A 15,111-nucleotide genomic window follows, 5' to 3' on the forward strand; every position below is an offset into this window, starting at 1 on the left:
TACTAGGAGAAAGAAAATAGCAATTAAAGGTCACTGCAAAAATAATGAGGGCCCACAAGATGAGTTAACTCCAACTTCATAGAAAGGAATTTGTCCCTTATCTGAACACTCACCAGTCTGACAGGAAACCTGGTTCAGTTTGTTGCTGGGATTATTTTTCTTATTATTTGTTGGAGCTGAGATGGCCACAGCACTCAGAGTGCTTCAACAAAAAATTCAGAAGGCTTCAAGTATCAGCACCATGTTATCTAGAAGTCTTTCGTACCTTTTCTATGTAGCAATCCTATGGGCAGCTCCCCACAGCTCTGGCTTTTTCTCTCCTCTCTTCCTTCTGCAGTTCCAGCTTGCTGCTTCCTGTTCCTAGCCCAGCTGCCTAACCCTGTCTGTCCCTCATACAGTGGCTTACCTTATCTGTCCCTCACACGACCTCCTGTCCCTTCCTCCTCACAGCAGGGCCAGCAGATTCCAACTAACTCTCTACCAACTAACTCACTCTTTTATCACACCCAGCTGTGAGGGCAAGGCTGTTCCCACTCTTTGGTAATTACCACAGCTGCAATATATCAGAGGAAGGATTGCCTTTAGTACTGTCTTCCCACAATTATTATTCTTGGTATTTATTAAAATAGAACAGAAGAAGGAAAGGACTGTGCTTTTGTTCCAAGGCTTTCCAGGAAGCAACTTTGACTTACAGCCGTATATAAATGAAATTGGGTAGAGTTTCCAAAGGCTGTTACCCATTCAGCACTTGTTTGATGATCTGCCTCCCTCCCTTTTTGTCTTTAGCTCAGCTGATGTGAAGGAATGATGGCTGTCAGCATTACTGTGGTAAGTGACCCTCCTTTCATCCTCCTTCCAGGTGGTTCCTCTACAGGCCTTAGAGAAATTTGCTTGTCAATTTGTGCTCTGATTTTCAGCATGTTAAGTGTCTAAGTGCTGTTTGAAAAATCCACCTTTGAAATCTGAATATAGATGCCCCTAAGAGAGTGCAAAATTGGTGTTAACAGTTGGGGGAAAAGGGGATCCATCAGAAGATGATATTGTTGGAGCATCCTTTTTCCTTTGGAGCTGGAGGTTGACTTTGCTAATCACTGTGGAACTGTCACAAGTGTTACTCATTCTTCAAGTGTTTTTTGATTTTAACTAATTTTTTATTACGTTGCATCTAGAGGCTACAGTTTTTTCTTTTATGTTTTTGTCTTGGTTTGGAAAAGACAGATGTCTGCTAGGGAGGGCAGGGCCTCCCTCGGAATGAAGAATTCAAACCCCCTCCTTCCAAAATATTATAATTTTGAAAATTAAGGGGGCTCTCAGGCAAAGATATGGGTGTGAAAAATGAGGTTCACTTTTGTGTTAAAATTTTAGAAGTTTAATAAAAAGACAATTAGGAGACAGAAAACAAAGGGTTATGGCTGGGTGCTTGGCATTCAGCCAAGAGCACCCCCTACCATCTTGAAAATACCCTTTAAATCCCTTTCCATTGCATTAGCCTGTTGCATATTCATAGACCCCCATGCATTATTCAAACATTCCTTTGAGTTTAGATGTTCTTTTGCTTGCCTTCATTCCATCCTGTAGATTAAATCAATATTTTATTTCTCCTTGTGGTTCCATCCTGCTCTCCTTACACTCCCTAATAACAGAGGGTCAATAAATTCTTCCTTTGAGGTTCTGGTGTCTGTCACTGTTATCTTCATCCAGATAGGATAATCCAAGAATGTGAGGAATTTCCTGATTATCTTTACCATTCTCTGAGTTAGCTACATGAATAAAAGCATTTTATATCACATAGTTTCCATTTTAATATTATGCTGTAGCCTAAGAAATATATCTTTATTACACTACTATTTCTAAGTTTTGTTAATAGCAGAAATAAAAAAAAGCCTATATTCATACAGCAAAGTTTTTCCAACATTAAACATTTAGCATTCATTTTAATATTTGGGGAAAGCCAACTTTATATTATGTATTTATAACATGGGGATAGGAATAACAGTTCTTTACTAGTATGTATAACAAGGCAAAACAAACAACAACTGTTGCTAAATTTCTTAGGGCAAGAAAACATGATTTATATATAGATATTGAACTACCTTGACTGAGGCCTAACTTGAGGCCCAAGGCCTGTGACACAGCAAAAAAATTCTCAGTTAGCCGTGGCACAGTTAGAATTAGATATTAAGGTGTTTGGAAAAGATAATAGAGTGTTGAAGGTCATTGAATAAAATTGTTAGTCTGCAGGTGTTAGCCACCTTAAGAGTAAACCAAACAATGTGTGTTTACATTCTTTCCTCTGCTGTGTGCCAATGAAAATGTGTCTGTATTTGTAAACTATCTGAAAGAGTATATAACCTGCCATTTTAGATGAAATAGAGGGACTTAGTAGAATTAACCATACTGGTCGTATCTGCATTTGTCTAGTCTAACCCTCTCTTATCGGTATCCCTGGCTTCTAATGGCACCTGAAGGCAGGGACCCTTCGCTTTAATGCGTTTGTTCGCTTTGATGCGTTTGTTTGCTTAGATGCAGAAAATCGTCTAGACGTGTTACGAGAGCTCTCCTTTAATTGTGGTGAGAGTTCTTGGGCAGATTCTACCTTGCATGCAGGAAAGAACCCGCACGAGTCCTAGCTTGGATGGGTTAAGGGCTCATTAAGCCTCCTGGCTTGGACCTGAAGCAGAACCGGTTCGAAAGCGGAGCGAGCTGAGACCGGAGCACCGAGCAGAAGGAGCGAGAAGGTTGGAGCCACGGGGCCGGACATTTGAAAAGCGTCAGTGCCATCCCGTGGCGAGAAGGTAAGCCGCAGTGGGGAAACAGCTCAGAAAATGTTCGAAGACAAAATGAATGCTGACTTTAACACGGCAGTGCGACTCCTTTATTATATTCTCTCTATGAGAGATGAAAAACTAAAGAAGAGTGAGTTAGAACAGTCAGCCCTGTGGGCCAAGAAGAAAGGAAAGTTAAGCAGACCGGCACTTGCGTTTAGTTGCAGCAGAGCCCGTGCGGTGGAAAAGCGGCGGCCCCGCCTCTTCACAGAGCAGCTGCAGCGGAGCGGCCGCGATAGCGACAACAGCCCCAGCGCAGCACTCACCACACGGCAGCAGCCCGGCGCCGGCACTGGTGTGGGCTGTGGGGGGGTTGGCGCGGGCCGGACGGCGGGGCCTGCCGGGGACAGCGGAGTCCGAGCAGTGCGGGACGAACAGAGCAAGCGTAGAGTTGGAAACTACAAATCCCAGGAGCCTTTGTGGCTGGTGCATGCGCAGAGACAGAACCAGGAAGCACAGCGCAGGTGCAGAACTATGTACTACAAACCCCAGAAACCCTTACGACAGGAACAGAGCGAGCGAGATGAAGATCGAGCGGCAAGTTCGCTCCGGGCGAGAGAAACCCCGAGAGAGAGCGAGACAGGGCAGCCTCCGGGGAACGAGTCGAAAGAGGATACCCCTGCGGACAGCGCCGGGCCGGCACAAGCAACACCAGAGTACAAAGGCAGAGACGGGAGTGAGGCGGCACGGCCCCGCCTCTCCCCCGCGCAGGGGGAGCCAGCCCCGCCTTGCACAGCAATAGCGGCGGCAGGCGGAGCCAGCACAGGCAGGACCGGGGCAGGCGGAGGCAGTGCAAGCAGGGAGCAGGTGTGGCCAGGGCGGAGAATTTCTCCAAGGTGTCACCCCCTCAGACCAAATGCCGGGGAGCCTGATCCCGCCCACAAGCAACACTGATACAAACACAGCAAACTGTATCCCTTCAGGTACAAAGAAAAGGAAGAGAAACACCACAGATGACAATAGCCCTCAGGTTAAGAGAGACTGCATTCAGACAAAATGATAATAAATCAGAGTTATAAGTTTTCTGAATTCAAAAGCAAAGATATGAATGTTGCAAAGCAGCTGCATGATCACAAACAAAAAATCTAAAAAAAAAACCAAACAGCAATAATTTGTTTTTTCATTGTGCACAAGCCCATCATAGTATGGAAAAGAATTATAGATTTGTTATATTTGGATCCAAGTTAGGTTGTGTTTTAATATTGTATTGATATTAGAAATAATTTTTATGTGGTTTTAAGTTTAAGCCTTGTTAAGTATAAGTTAAATATAAGTTTAAAATTTGTTAAGTAAAGTTGAATTTAAGATAAGGATTTATAAAGTTTAAGTGATAAATATATATTTTATTAAAGTTTTATTATATGTAGGTTTTAAATGTAAGTTTTGTTAAGATATGCTAATCTAATTTGCAGAATTTAGTTGTTTTTTCTCAAAAATAAGAAGGCTTCAAAGGACACAGCTGTGATAAAACTGAGAAGTTTGTAAATGGAAGAAAAAAAATTTCCATAGTAATTGTTATAGGATGTAAGCTATTTTATAGGGATTTTATGTTTTATTTTAGGATAAGTTTTAAGATAATAAGTAAGATAATAAAATAAGTTAAATAAGTTTAAAAAAATAAGTTTTAAAATAAATAAATTTCGTTTAAGATAATAAATATGTTAAGTAAATTAAGATAATAAATAAAAGAATAAGTTTAAGATAATAAGTACTGTGAATTGTATCATGATACATTTCAATTTTTTAAAGTTTTTTAATTGTTTAAACATTTCATAATTACTGTTGTTAAAAACTTTGTTCCAAAAATATATTAAAGGATATTACTCTAGATAAAGCCGGGCCCTGGCCACACCTTGACTTTAACTAGAGGAGATGTGATCATCAACAAACCCAGATGTTTCTGCACCAAAAAACCAAATACAAGTCACTTTAACTTGACAATTTGACCTTATAAATATGGCAGCTGGACCAACTTTTGGAGTGAATTTGGGAGCCTTGCCCGGGAAAGGATACCCAGGTCTTCACTGGGAAAAAGGTTTTTCAGCTGTTGCAGAATCTGGGACAATGAAACAGCATTTTAATAATTAGCAATTATTCAAATTTACATGTGTTGTTGTTTGACAGTTGTTAACTTTTTGTAATTTGAAAAATATTTAGTTATTGTGTGTGAAATTTTTTCTAATAGATTTTAGCTTTGAATAAGGGTTGTGCATTTTCAATTCAAAGTAGTCTTTTACTAACCTATGGCTTGCTTGTGTTTTCACAGATATAAAACAAGAAAATTCCTGCAATAAATGCAAAAATCATGTTAAGAACAGAATCTTTAACAGTTTTAAAAATGAAGAAGTAAGCACAAAAAATTGAACAAATGTCAAGACTGCAACCATCTTTTTGCCTTGTGTGCAAGGACTCATAGCTTGGGTTTTCTTTTTTTGTGCTGTATAAATTTGTTTGACCATTTTCAATCTACAAACAGTTTTTATAGCTAAAAAGTAACATGAAAAAACTTATAGTTGTTAATACTCCTTTTAATAAATTGCTCAATTTATATAGTTTTGCTAGTTAAATCAAAAACTTAATCCATTTTGAACTTATTTTTTTATTATTATTATAGTTATATGAATAGTTATATTTTATGTGTTAAAGTGTATACAAAATGTAATTAGCTATGCCTTTAACTCAGTCTAGGTAGTTCAAAAGAAAAAACGGGGATCTGTTGCTAAATTTCTTAGGGCAAGAAAGCATGATTTATATATAGATATTGAACTACCTTGACTGAGGCCTAACTTGAGGCCCAAGGCCTGTGACACAGCAAAAAAATTCTCAGTTAGCCGTGGCACAGTTAGAATTAGATATTAAGGTGTTTGGAAAAGATAATAGAGTGTTGAAGGTCATTGAATAAAATTGTTAGTCTGCAGGTGTTAGCCACCTTAAGAGTAAACCAAACAATGTGTGTTTACATTCTTTCCTCTGCTGTGTGCCAATGAAAATGTGTCTGTATTTGTAAACTATCTGAAAGAGTATATAACCTGCCATTTTAGATGAAATAGAGGGACTTAGTAGAATTAACCATACTGGTCGTATCTGCATTTGTCTAGTCTAACCCTCTCTTATCGGTATCCCTGGCTTCTAACAACAACTACAGCATTAATAATAAACAGAGCCAGGAACCTCGAGGGGCTTTGCTTCACAAAGCCCAGGGCAGTCTGATCTCGGTGCCCCTGCAGGACTCTCAGAGCACTAAGCTGGAACGGTGGAAAATCCCAGACTGGTGGATGAGATATATCAGAAGCTCTGATGGTGGTAGCTGGACCAACAGGGATGTCCCAGCAGGTCAGGGCAGTGTGGGGCCACAGTGTAGCAAAAAGCCTCAAAGCAGTGCCGAAGAAGTGGCGGTGGTGGGACAGGGCCGGCCCGGCAGGGCAGGAGGAGGCAAGCTCAGAGTTCCAGGGCACACGAGCAGATGATGGTAGATTTCCCAAGACCAGACTTGGTGGTGACAGCAAACTCCTCCTGCAGCAAGCAACAGCCTGGCCATCCTCTCTCCAAACAAGAGAGGGAGAAGCTGCCCTGAGCCCTGTCCTTTACTCGCCTCCAAAACTTGCGTTATCTTCCCCCTCTGAGAGAAACTTCCAGAGACAAAAAAAGTGTAGCCAGGTGCTACAACTCCTCTCCTTTGGCCCCTTTTGTTCTGCTTAAGTACCTATAGGTACCCAGTAGTTAGTTTCCTAGCAACTTATGGGAAAAAATTCTATAAGTAAAAAAGAAACAAATCTAATCCCCAACAGTTTTATATGTTGCTTCCACTAACACCCAGACAAAAGCGTTTTTATAGAAACAAAGAGGGGAAGAAATCTTCTGCTTTGTGGAGAACAGTAGTGATCCTGAAGGAACACTGGAAGGTATTATGCAGGACACATCTACCTGCACTGAAGTACTGCATGTGAGGGATTGTTAGTCTTTATGCTCCAGGTAGATAAAGAAGTCAGTAAGAGCATGTGGCCTCACTATGAACATTACATTCATATATGTCATAATTATCTGTATTTATTACAGCACCAAGGAGGATGTCCCATCCAAATTTTAGGGCCCTTCTCAAAGTTGGTTGGGAAATTACATCCTTTTCTTTGACTTTCAGGCATATCAGTGAGGTAAAACAAAATGACTATCTGAAGAATGTGACCCTTCAGATCATCGTGCTGGATGATGACAACTGTTCTTCTGTAAGTAAAGCTAAGAACCTGCTCATCAGATCAAGACTACACAGGGGTCTATGGAGTAGGGGAGGGAATGCAGGGCTGTGCTGGTATTCCAGTTTCAAATTCAAGTCCCAGCTAAAAAGATTTAGAAGGTGTGCATCTGAGTATCTGCATGCTTCCCATTTGGAAGCCCATTTTGGTTTGAGAAATGAGGAGGTAGCCAGACCCTTACCAAACAGCACTTAATTTTTAAGATTATTCTTTGCTTCTGACTTCTTTTCTCTTTTCCTTTTGCTTCACTTCAAAATTCATGACAGTTTGTGGCTGAGTGCCATGGTCAATTCCTATTTCTAGTGCTATGAATTGAGGATATTGATCACAGAGTCACTGGTGTGTTGACCTGAACTAATTTACTGGAATGTGTCCCAGTCTAGCATACATTTCTTGGCTTCATGCTGAGCTTGGTGGGTCACATTTGCCTCCTAGGTATTCTTCCCTCAGAGTGACCCCTGACACTCATGGTTGATGAGCATTGCCATGTTCCATGTTCACCCTTTTAAGTGACAGTGGCACTATAATCAGCCAAACATTGATGGGATCAAACACAGCATCTGAGCACCACCCACCTCCTGTGATTTCTGCTGGATGAAATCTTTGGATGGTATAATAGACCCATGATGGAAGAAGTAGTGGGAGAATAGCTTTCACATTGGATAGCCACCATCCTTTCTGGTGTAGTTCAAATTCATACAGCTCATCCAACCATGAACATTTAGTCATTAGGCAGAGATGTGACATTTACCCCAGATTTTGAAGCTACAAGAAACTTCAAACAAACATCTCACCTTTGTCTTAGCTTCCTGTATTTTCTCTGTTTGCCTTTCTAGACTACTGCAGTCAACGTGTCCAACGTGGAAACTGCAGAGAGTGTGATGAAGAAGACCGTTCTGCAGCTTGGGCTCCCTGTAAGTGGCAGGTGAAAGATCTTGGCTAAGGATGCTGGCAACATCTGGTTCACAGGACAGTGTGGGTGTGGATAAGTGTAGATTTGCTGTCTATTGTTTTCTGAGTGGAGGGCAACCTCACAGACCCTCACTCTGGCCCCTCTCAACTAACATTTTTCTCTTCTCTGTTCCTCACCCAACAGGGCAGGACCAGTGAACACCACCTCTGGGTGGTGTCAGGAAAATATGAGCCTGCTTATCCTCTCATTGGTAAGAGCCCTCTCATATTGAGCATCATTTTGGTGCTTAATTCTGGCACCAGAGGAACAAGTGATAAATTATATTAGCATGTGTGGCAGAGACACATCACAAACATTGCACTCTTCACTTAAACAATGCTAGGGACACTGTTGCTGATGTAAGATGTGACATCAAGTTGCTGTGAGATGTCACTTGGCTTTTATCATCTCAGCATCCACATTTAATCAAAGCATGGTGAAATCTTTGTAAAACTTCACACTTACCTCCTTTTTCCAAGCAAATCTGTGCATTTCTGGGTGCGAGCCTATCACACTTTTCAGCAGATGCTCCAAATAAATGGGAGATCTTTAGGCTGGCCCAAGAAGTACCTTCTTTGCAGCAGATGTGATGCAGGGGTAGGACATGCCTCAATGCCTAATTCAATCCCTCTGGATGCTGGTATGAGCTTGCAGGGCTACAGGCTTGGAGGCTGGTCATACTCTCCTGCTCAGCTTTGCAGGCATCTCCTCACAGGCAGAGCAGGAGGTCGGGGCAGCCTCAGCCCACCTTCACTGTCTATGATAGAGGTGTCCACTGATCTCTGTCAGACAGCATCTCCTGACATTTCCCAGGCCCTTTGCCTTTGGGCTCTGTCAGAACCAAACCAATTGCTGCAGTCAGGTGGTCAGTCATTCAGCAAGTGTGTTAGATCTAGAGGAAAGCACTTTGGCAATTGAAAGAAGCAGATTTTTAGATGGTCTATTGGTGACTTATAAGCCTCTAGTGAGGAAGCTAACATGTTTACCCTACTTTTTTGGTATTTACTTAGTATTGATTGCATTTCAGTTCACAAATAATGAAACTGCTTTCCACACAAAATGTTGTATCATATTGAAAATCCAGTTTGTTGCATTCGGGTTATCTTCTGAACTGCTGCCTTAATCCAATACTAAACTGACCTCACAAGCACATGTGGGTCACTTGCATCAATGCCTTTGCAGGCTGTTTATTTGAAAACTTTCATTTTTAACAATTTATGTTTAGGTTTTAGAAACTACTCAGGCTTGAAGGAGGGTAGATGTGTATATGGGGGCCTTTAGGACAATCACAGTGGAGGAGAGTGGCTACAGATCTGTAGGGGCTAATTTCAGAAATAGAAGGAACATTTTAAAATAAACCACTGAACTTTGTTAAGTTCTAAGCATTCATCATGGAGATGACCAAAGCTAGAATTTTCCAATAACAATAAGAGTTTTTACCATAGCTCTGCATCTTTGCTTGCTCTTTACACAACTCTGCTCAACAGGACATGAGTATCTCTTCAGCATCACCTTGAGCTGTCTCCAGGACTCTGCTGACCAGCAACAAAGAATCAGTCTCCTGGGTGATGGAACAGAGGCTTCCTTCCTTGCTCAGCTCCTAAAGGAAAAACAGTGTCAGTTTGTCCTGAAACCCAGACTCCAAGCTCCAATGCAGCTGAGGAGAGGTAGGGGCTGCAGGAGTGTGGTACAGCCAGATAGAGACTTTATTGCTCTCCAGTGCAGTGCTGAACCCTTCTGGCATCATACTTGTATCCCAGAGTTGCTCTCATACCTGAATGTAATCTAAAGAGGAAAAGATTGCAGAGAGGTGAAATTTCTCTGTGAAAGTGTTCAGACTTAGCTTTCAGTCCTTCATTAGTCTTCAGCTGCAAGGCATTGTAATAGAATCATAGAAAATGCTGAGTTGGAAGAGATCCATCAGTACCATCGAGTCCTGGCCCTGTACCCAAGAACCCAACCATCTGCTTAGAGCATTGTCCATACGCTCCTTGAACTCAGGCAGCCTTGATGCTGTGACCACTGCCCTGGAGAGCGTGTTCCAGTGCTCAGCCACCCTCTGGGGGAAAATCCTTTTCTTGAGATCTAACCCAAACCTTCCCTGACTCAGCTTCATGACATTTTCTCAAGCCTATTACTGGTCACAAGAGGGAAGTGATTCCTGCACTGCAGAGACAGCAAGGTTCCCTGAAGAATGGTGATTGAGAGTTTTGCTGATAGTTGAGAGATGATCAAGTGGTTTCACTGCTGTATATTGTCTAACCATCCCCATTAAGAGTGCAGTTAATAAACAGGTGAGGGTAGAAAGTGCTTGTTTTGCTGGGAACTCTGCCTCCACTGTAGATCACTCACTGTCCAGCAGGAGACAGATGTCTAATGAAGGTCAGTGTTTTCTTTCAGAGTCGCTGCAGAAACACACCAAGAGGACAAAGTCCTTGATTGACTGAGCCCTGTGCCGCAGCAGCAGCACCCCCATGGGTAGCCCTCCTTCACAGTCACACACCACGGAAACTCTTCGGCCTGTCCCTGTCCTCTGTCCTGATGGAATCCTTCCCAAGCCAATCATGGTAAGCAGCAGCCTGGACTGCTTGTTTTGACATAAACTTGATGTGTTTAGCCCAAAATTTAAAGCCACTTGCAGCATTTATGAGGATTGAATGGGGAAGAGTGTTACCCCTGCCCTTTAGAGGGGCAACACGTTGTGACGTGGGAGCGGACCTTCACAGAGGACAGCAGGCAGCAGCTTGGTGAAACATGGAAAGCTCTTTTATTATCTGACTCCAATAGCTTATATACATTTTGTACAGAGGGCCAAGATTGGCCCAAAGAGGTTACAACCTCCTGACTCCATTGGTCAATATGACCATCAGTCAAGTTCTCTCTCAGAGAACAAGAATGCAAAACATACAGATAAATTCTAAGAATACAATATTGTTTACATGAAGCAGCGTGAGAAGCTGCTGCAAAGACTCAAACACTTGAAACCAAGAAATGCAGGGATGACATCTCACCCTTTTTACCTTTAAAAAAAGAAAAAAGGAAAAAAGAAAATGAACTACAGTTCAATTTCTGTTCCCATGGGAGGACCAGTGGTTCCTCCTCTGTTGACCTTCATTTGGTCACGGTTTCTTGCTTTTCACATTGCAGGGTTAGTGAAATTCTGAGGCACCTGTAAGATGCTCCATGGCATGCAAAGCCTTTGCCAATTGAATTTGCGGGGTTTCACCCTGTGTTCCCCGTTTTTGTTTTTTGAAGAACCAGGCCTCTGTGGCACAACAAAAGGTTCTTCAGCAAATGGAACAAACAGCATTGCTGACTCCCTTTAAATTGAACAACCCATCTGTGTGCCATGTCAACCACAGAAGTTAAATCCGTGACTAAATGAAAAAGTTTCTGGGAAAACTGTGGAAATGCCATGACAGCAGCCCCAAACAACCAAATGGGCTGCCCATCCTCAGGGGCTTCCAAAACTTGCCCTCAAAATCATCCTTCCAAGGAACACTGGCCTACTTCATCCTCCCAAATCATCTGTAAAGACAGTGGGCCCTTGCACTAAATTTCTGAATATTTTTGGGCCACAAAAAGAAATCCAAAGGATTCTTGCCACTCGCAACAGCTCATGGCTCCAGAGCATTTGGCAGAAAAACACTGCTTGCAAAGCTCCATTCAAATTCCTCCCGTAATACTGAGAGCATGAATTTTACAAAAATCTGCACCCATCAAATTCACAAGCATTGTTGCCTGCATTATCAATCGAGCAATGAGCTCATACAAAAATGATTGATTGCCATTTTTGCGGTTGAAATCGAGCAATTAGCTCAAACAAAAAAAATAATATTTTCATTGTTTGTTTTTTCAAACAATATTTTGCTGCCTTGTGGCAGATGGGGCAAAAGTGACCCATTCCAGAACGTGCAAGGAATTGGACATTCATCAGCCAGTGATACCTGCAGGATACAAATGAATCACAGGAAATAATCATTCAGATTCAGAATTGAGGATTGGCTTTTTTGGAGGTGTTATAAAAAACCTCCAGTCCCCAGAGTTCTGTTTCGATGCAGAACACAGGAACATCCCAGGACTGGTTGAAATTTCCAGATGATCCTGGTCCAACAGCTCCCAAACCAAGTCACGAAGGGCGATGAATGGATCTTGAAAGACAGTCCATTCCAGCTGCCAAACAGCAAAGGAAAAAATCGCAATGTCCGTTCCAAATCGTTCCAGGACAGTCTCTGATCAGAGCAACAGTCCAGTGAAATCCAGGCAGCTCAATACTTCAGAGCAACTGCCTTCTCACCACCAACTCTTTGTCCTGTGAACAGAAAACTCAAACACAAATTAAACAATTTTGGTCCCTTCAGGGACACTGACAGGGAGAGGTGGGTATGGGATTAAACCTTCCCATCAGACCTCCATCGGCTGTGGGGACTGGGAAGACTCTTCTGTCCGAGCACACTTCCTCTTTGCACCCCACTGCCCTTTTGACAGAGGTTGGCCTTTCACATGGCTTGCCTTGCAAACATCTGCCATGTAATTCGGCCGTCCACACCTTCCACAAAGAAACAAGGGAGTGATTCCTCTTTTTTGCACTCTCTTTCTTTGTTTCTTGTTGGCCCTAGCATTAGTCTTGCTGGCCTGAGCATTAGATGAGGCATCATCCACCTCTGATTCCTGTCCTGTGTGCTTCACAGGGACAGGGGTGAGAGCTTTTCTCACCGCACCTGCAAAGCTGGGGAATCCATCCCTGCCCTGCAGGGGGCGCCGTGCTGACCCACGGCCGCCCACAGCATCAGCCTCGGCTGGGACATGATCCGAGACTGAGGGAGATCCGGGACCCCGGGACCCTCTGCAATGGGGGAACACCCGCTTGTGATTGCGCTGTCCCTTTAAAACTGACAGATCGGCTGCAGCTGCCTCCCTCGCGCTGCTCCTGCTCGGCGCGGGGGGGGGAACGCAGCGCTGGGAGGGGCGTGTCCCTCGGCGCCGCTATGGGACCGGCGGCCGCTGCCCGCCCTGCGCGGCCCCGACCCGGCACGGGAGGAGATCGCAGCGCTGCAGGAGGCGTGTCCCGCTTGCCAAGCGCTGTCCCCACAGGCGCGGGGGGAGTGCCCTGATCGGCACGGGGAGGAGCGGGGGGGCTGGGAGGGTGTCCCGGCCCTGTGTTCCCAAGCGGTGCCGCGGCTGTGGCTCCGATGCCGGACAGCTTCGCTGCTGCTTGGCGCGGGGCCGCCCCGCCCCTTCTCACGGGCGGCACCGGCCTGTGCGGGGGGGTTTCTTCTCGCTCCGGGGCCGCTCCCTCCTGCGGGGGTTGGGTGGGCACTGTTGCCCGCTCCGGGCCGGCCCCGCCGCCTCTCTAGGGCCGCCCCGTCCCCCGTGGGCTCGGCGGGCCCCCCCGCACAGACCGGGCGGGCTTTACAGCCTGCCGCGGGCTGGCCCCTTCACTCCTTGGGGCCGCTCCGCCCCGCACAGAATACCTTATTGACATTCCACAGTGCAGACAGTCCCCAAAAACAACCCCTCCCCCCCGATCCAAGAGCGCTCTCGGCGCTTCCAAGGCCAGGAAGGCACGGGGAGGGAGGGAAGTGGGGGAGGCCCTCCGCCGCCGCTTTTTCAGCTGCGGTTCTGGACTGGGAGGGGAGGCCGATCCCGAGGGGCTTTCAGAAGCCCCGAGTTTTTCCACACTCCATCGCCGATGAGGCGTGGGTGGGAAAGGGGTCTGCTCAGCAGGAGACCCCGTGCCCGCCTCAGCTGGTGCGCTGAGTGCAGGCAGGCTTCCCGCCATGCTGCTACCTTTCCGAGGAAGGGGGGTCGGCTGTCCCGCCCGTCTCCGAGGGGCAGGAACAGGAGGAATGACTCCACCGTCTTCCCTGGAACCCAGCCTGATGGGGCTGGAGCTGTCCTCAGAGCTGGAAGGCTGCAATTTAGGCAGCACTTTCTCCAGCCTGCTCCAGGTGGCTATCAGTTTCAAAAGCTTCACACTGCGATCTGCAAAGAAAACCTGGAGCAGATAGTCGCCCAAAGACTTCCACTCTGCTGTAGAAAAAACTTCTTCAAGGCTGCAAAAAAACCCATGAGTTCTAGCATAATAGAACAATTTCTGGAGAGCATCTCCAGGAAAGGAGACTTCTTCTCTCCTCAGGACCTCAAGGCAAAGGTCCACCATGAGGGTTTCCTCATCTGAGGAGGGTTTAGAGATCATTATCTCTTACCACGATACCTCAGGCAGAGCAGCTCAGTCTCTCACTGGGCACAGAGGTCCACCGACGTGCAGTCTCTCTCGCAGTCGGAGGTCACCGGTGTGACCTGTTCTCCCACGTCAGGAGTCCGTTCAGACACGGACAGTGTCCAGATGTGCCGTTCAGACACAAAGGGTCAGCAGATGTGACCCAGCTGCAGTCCAGACACGGAGGGGTCACCACTTGTTACCCCTGCCCTTTAGAGGGGCAACACGTTGTGACGTGGGAGTGGACCTTCACAGAGGACAGCAGGCAGCAGCTTGGTGAAACATGGAAGGCTCTTTTATTATCTGACTCCAATAGCTTATATACATTTTGTACAGAGGGCCAAGATTGGCCCAAAGAGGTTACAACCTCCTGACTCCATTGGTCAATATGACCATCAGTCAAGTTCTCTCTCAGAGAACAAGAATGCAAAACATACAGATAAATTCTAAGAATATAATATTGTTTACATGAAGCAGCGTGAGAAGCTGCTGCAAAGACTCAAACACTTGAAACCAAGAAATGCAGAGACGACAGAAGAGGACCATCATTTACTTGTCATCCAGACTTAGCTCAGTAACAAGGGTGGGAACAACTCTCTCCTGGGTAATCCCTATCACTTCATTCACAGACATCTGTCCTGTTTCAGTGGGTGTCTCCAGGCCATCACCAGCTGACAAGAGGCAATATCAGTGGATCCTGCCATGCTATGTAGTGTAGAACTCACTCACTACAAGAGTCCCTTGGGTTCACACCTGTCACAGGATAAGCGTGCCCACATGATTTGTATCTGCAGCTTGGCTGTCAGGTTCTTGTCCCTGGTTAGATCAGGATAAATCTCTTGTATTGTTTTCTTCCCATTA

At 45.0% G+C, this 15,111-nt stretch overlaps 1 pseudogene across 1 annotated transcript in view; it reads left to right on the forward strand.

Annotated features, from left to right (window-relative positions):
* The window catches only part of LOC310922220, a 53,862-nt pseudogene that overhangs the window by 14,082 nt on the left and 24,669 nt on the right, over positions 1 to 15,111 (forward strand). Inside the window, exons 4-9 of the transcript XR_014592771.1 lie at positions 787 to 828; positions 6,964 to 7,048; positions 7,912 to 7,989; positions 8,172 to 8,238; positions 9,515 to 9,694; positions 10,428 to 10,594. The product of XR_014592771.1 is annotated as an uncharacterized misc_RNA (transcript). The remainder of the gene's footprint in view (positions 1 to 786; positions 829 to 6,963; positions 7,049 to 7,911; positions 7,990 to 8,171; positions 8,239 to 9,514; positions 9,695 to 10,427; positions 10,595 to 15,111) is intronic.

The sequence above is a fragment of the Zosterops lateralis genome (genome assembly GCF_965231275.1).
Source record: "Zosterops lateralis genome assembly, chromosome: W".
NCBI classification, from domain to species: domain Eukaryota; kingdom Metazoa; phylum Chordata; class Aves; order Passeriformes; family Zosteropidae; genus Zosterops; species Zosterops lateralis.